A 4,941-nucleotide genomic window follows, 5' to 3' on the forward strand; every position below is an offset into this window, starting at 1 on the left:
TTGGATTAGAGACTGATTCATTTGAGCTTGAGAGTTCATGAATGTGGTCAATGCATCCTCCACAGATGATCGCTTTGGTGGGGGCACATATGGTGCATTGTTAGGTGCCCCAAAGAAGTTATTTTGATATTTTGTACAACTGAGATTATTGGACAATCCTTTGTGTCATGGTCTGTACCACCACAAATGCTACAAAAATTACCTAAGGAAGTGTTTGCTTTAACCATATCAACCTTCCTAATTTCCAAGGCTTCGACCTTTCTAGTCTATGCAGCGAATTTTGCATTAAGGTCGTCTTCCTCTCTTAGGACATACATTCCCGCTTTCTCTCTAGGAATGGGTCTAGTTTGGTCTGATTTAGCAAAGACATCCCATGTCTAAGTATTCTCTGCTAACATATCTAGAAAATCCCAAGCCTCATTATGATCTTTGTCAAGAAAGGTTCCACCACACATCATCTCTATGAACTGACGAGTATCCATGGTGAGCCCCTTTCGGAAAGCATCAATCACGTGCCATGGTTCATAACCATGATGTGGACAAGTAATTAGAATGTCTTTGAAGCTCTCCCAAGCTTGAAAAAATAGTTCATTCCTCTCTTGGGAGAATGACATGATTTCTTGTTTTAGTGCATTTGTTTTGTGCTCGGGAAAGAACTTTTTCAAAAACTCTCTACTTCAGGCTTGCCATGAAGTGATGGTATTAGGTCTTAGAGAGTTAAGCCATGCTTTGGCCCGATCCTTTAGAGAAAATGAGAATAACCTTAGCTTAAGTACATCCCTATTGTCATTGTTTACTTGTAACATTGCAATTACTTCCTCAAAGTCCTTGAGGTGCAAGTAGGGGCTTTCAGAATATAAGCCATGAAATTTAGGAATCAATTGAATCACACCTGGTTTAAAATCAATGTTCCCTGTGTGAGCAGGGAACACTATGCAAGATGGTAAAGTTGATCTCTCAGGGTGTAAATGTTCACGTAAAGTCCGTGGTTGGTTTAACACATTCCTATGAACTTCATTTTCATCCTCAAGAGGAGGATTATTTTGATTTATAGTTGGATCTAGCAGATTTGGATTTGGATTATCAACTGGGTCTGCCATGAAATCCAAGTGATGTTGAGTGCCTCTTCTAAGTGAATGATCAAGGCCTGGAACTAGTCCCCCTTTAGAGGAGAGTCGATTGTTTTAATCCCTACTCCAACGGGACATAAATCATCCACACCACACAACAAATACCACTAATTCAAATAGCAAGTATGATACTTAAAATAAAAATAAAAACTTAAATCAACACCCCACGTGGCAAGGCCAACCATGAGGGTTCAGTCCACAAAGCAAAATAAATCAACAACCCAGGTGGCAGGGCCAACCATGAGGGTTCAGTCCACAAAGCAAAATAAATCAACAACCCAGGTGGCAGAGCCAACCATGAGGGTTCAGTCCACAAAGCAAAATAAATCAATAACCCAGGTGGCAGGGCCAACTATGAGGGTTCAGTCCACAAAAAATTAAAAATTAAAAATAAAATAAATAAATAAATAAAAGTAAAACTAATGGAGAAATTAAACTATGCTAATCTGGAAAATAGATTCAGCGGATGATCTTTGTGATCAAACAGCAACTATAGGACAACCATAGCACTTGGGTGATAAAATCCTAAGCAGGGCAACCTTATATCATAGTTAGTGCTTGAAAGACCCAACTGAATTTATTTTCAAAGAAAAAGAAAAGAAGAAAGAAAAAAAATAAAATAAAATAAAAAATAAAAAATAAAAAAAAATCTACAGAAAATATGGAGGGTTTAGAAGAAAACTTACGTTAGCTATCTTGCACAGATCTGATCTATCTCAGTCTCTCCCCGGCAACGGCACCAAAAACTTGATTGCTTGCCTCCAAGTGCAGAGGTTCATAAGTAATATCCTATGAATACAGGGTCGATCCCACAGGGAGATGAATTGCGAGAAGGAAAAAATCAAATGTAAAACAAACTAAGTAATAAAAAACTAAACTGATGATTTGATTTTGGGATTTTTGAATGGATGTAATTCAACTGAATAAAATAACACCTAAGCTTTAAAGTTCCACACATAGGTTAATGTTCCAAAATCATGATGACTTGGATAACACAACTAGGATCTGAGCACTATGGTCAGCCTAATCGGAAAATAAAATAGTTTAAATATTTAATAAATGATATAAAAGATTAGAAAATAATGGATCTGCACCATTGACATATATTCTCAAGCGCCGATGATTTTAAGTATTCAATATCTATAGGATAATGAATATCAAAGAAATATAACAGGTTGAGAACATCTCCTATCTAGGAAATCTGATTAATCTAGGGTAAGCCTATCCATCAATGTGGATCTCATATGATGGAAACATATGGATCTCACAAGAGGATAAAAAACAAAACCTAAATAATAGATAACATGCGTACACCATTCTTCTCATCATTAAAACAATCAATCATCATAACTTAAAGAAATATTAAACCCATGTGCTTCCCTTCTAGCTTGGGTTAGAGGGAACTTAGAAAAACATAATTAAATTACAGAAATAAAAAGCAACAAGAAATAAAGAAAAATTTGCAAATAGAAAAGATCTAAAAGGAAAGAAACAACTTATAAAACTTTAATAAAACTAAAAACTCTTTAGAAACCCTAAATTTTACTCTTGAATGCTTCTAATGATGTTTAAGAATGCCATAGGAGGCCCTATTTATAAGTAGGGAACTCCAATTTCCGTACAAAGTTGAAAACCCTAGAAAACGCCTCAAATATACGTATTTTTTTAAAATAGACTTCTCGCTGCATAGTTCGTTTAAAACAGACTTCCTGTTACGCAGTTTTTTAAAATAAACTTCACAACTTCATAATATACTTTTTCAGGACGATTTCAGGATTCTTTACTTCAAATCTTCGATTCTCTTCATTCCTCGCTTGGTTTTCTTGGATCTTTGGCATGTGAATTCTTCAATCTTGGTTTCTTAAGATCCATCCCTTGCCTTGGTGATTTTTGAGCATCAAATTCTTACTTTTTAGCACCCTTTTCCAATCCAAGCTCTTAAATTCACCTTGCAACACATACATGAGTAAAATAGAATATTAAGATGATTTATGTTCATAAAACTATGATATAAATGGGAAAAATTATACAATATTTGAGTCTCAACAGTGAGAATTGAGCATCCTGGACCTATTTCCACTATATCTATTTCTTGATTGGTTCCATTCTTCTTTTCGTTCCGGCCTCTTTTCCCTTGAGCCCCTTGTATCTTTGCTTCTCTTATCATGATCAACGGTATTCACGGCCATTCTGTTGGGCACTCTCTTAGCTATCTCATGGTAAAATGCTGGCATCTTGCGGGTCATCAATTCTAAAGAATGAGCCTTGGTGGCCAGGTCATGGAAAGTTCTGATGTCGGCGCTGATGAGTCCAAATGCGATCCCTATCTCTATAGAATTCAGACACATTTTGACCTATTCTTTTTCTTCCAGCAGCTATCTATATGAGGCTCCCAATGTTTTCCATCTTTCTATAAACTTTTCCACTAGCTATCCTTCTCTCTGCCGCACGGAGGCCAATTTCGTAATACTAACATCACGCTCTGAAGAGAAGAAGTTTGACATAAAGGCATTCTGCATTTGTTCCTAAGTACGTATCGACCCTGGGGCCAAACTGGAATACCATCGAAATGCCTTGTGTGTCAGTGATGACCTGAACAATCGTAAGCAATACTGCGATATCGTAGAAAAATTCTCCATACTAGTAATGAAGTGCATTAAGTGTTCTTCTGGTGATCCCTCCCTATTAAACTTCTAAAAATCTGGATAGTTAAAGTTTGCTGGAAACGGGATATCTTCTACCTCTCTTAGGTACGACGTTTGGTACCTGAAATGACCAATATTTTCATGTTCTCTTTCTATTCTGACGGCTTCTTCAACAACTTGTCTCACTTCATCTTGTGTTATGGTTCTCGCAGCTGGGACAGACCCTCGTGATCCTGCCCCCTATGGTTGAAAACTTTTGGGCTGGTTTTCTTGTCCGTTCATCATACCCGTCATTAGTGGAGCGACTATCTGGGCTACATTGTGTGTAAGGATTTCTAAAGCCTCTCTGAGATTTTTGCATTCTTCCATTAGTGTTCTTCGCGCTTTTGCCATTGCATTCATAACATCTTCTGTAGTCGGCATATCATCTTAATTTGTCCCGGCCATATGTACTGCAACTTCTCCACTCTTTGACCAAGCTGTAATTGGAGTGGGGCAAAAGTACGTCGACATAATAGGGCTTACGAAGAGAAGAGAGGATGGGGTTTCATTCGACTTCTAAACACTTCCGGTGTTATTGATCGATCGGGACGATATGGTCATTGGTGAGCCGGTTAATAACGCCTTACCTTTCTGCTCTCTCGTCCATCTGACCCTCGAGGTGGTTAAAGCCGGGAAGTCGCGCGACGCTAACTGCGAAACTGTTCACCCAAGATATATTGCAAGGGGAGCGAGTTCAGGATTCCTCCTGAAAATATTACGCATTACCAGTCCCCTGACTCTTGTCAGTGGTGAATTTGTTCTCACCGCAGTTACACCTTGGGTCCTTGTCCTCCTGCGAGTGACGATGGTCCATTCATCTCTTTCTTCCTGTGCTACCAGTGAAGCATTTACGACTGTAATAGCTGCTCGTGATTCTGTTTGCTGGCTTGGTACTGCTTTACCTTTGCTACCCCCAGTTTGTTTATCGGCGTACTTCACGACAAACCTTATCGCAGTGAAGTAAAAAACTGCTTTTCCTTGAATGATTGTCATTGCTTGATTGGTTGCGGTATTCTTTTCTCTCTATTCTCCTCCTTCCAACAACAAAAAAAATAAAAAAATAAAAATTAATACTTATATTAAGTCGTATTCTATTTTGGAGATGAAAGGTAGGATGTTCCCGT

The 4,941-nt window shown here is 38.1% G+C and overlaps 1 non-coding gene across 1 annotated transcript; it reads left to right on the forward strand.

Moving 5' to 3' along the window:
* The first annotated feature begins 525 nt into the window (after positions 1-525).
* On the forward strand, positions 526-632 carry LOC131257235 (small nucleolar RNA R71). Its single transcript, XR_009177247.1, has one exon. It is a non-coding gene; the product is annotated as a small nucleolar RNA R71 (small nucleolar RNA).
* Positions 633-4,941: the final 4,309 nt, after the last annotated feature.

This window comes from Magnolia sinica, chromosome 9 (assembly GCF_029962835.1).
Source record: "Magnolia sinica isolate HGM2019 chromosome 9, MsV1, whole genome shotgun sequence".
Lineage (NCBI taxonomy): Eukaryota > Viridiplantae > Streptophyta > Magnoliopsida > Magnoliales > Magnoliaceae > Magnolia > Magnolia sinica.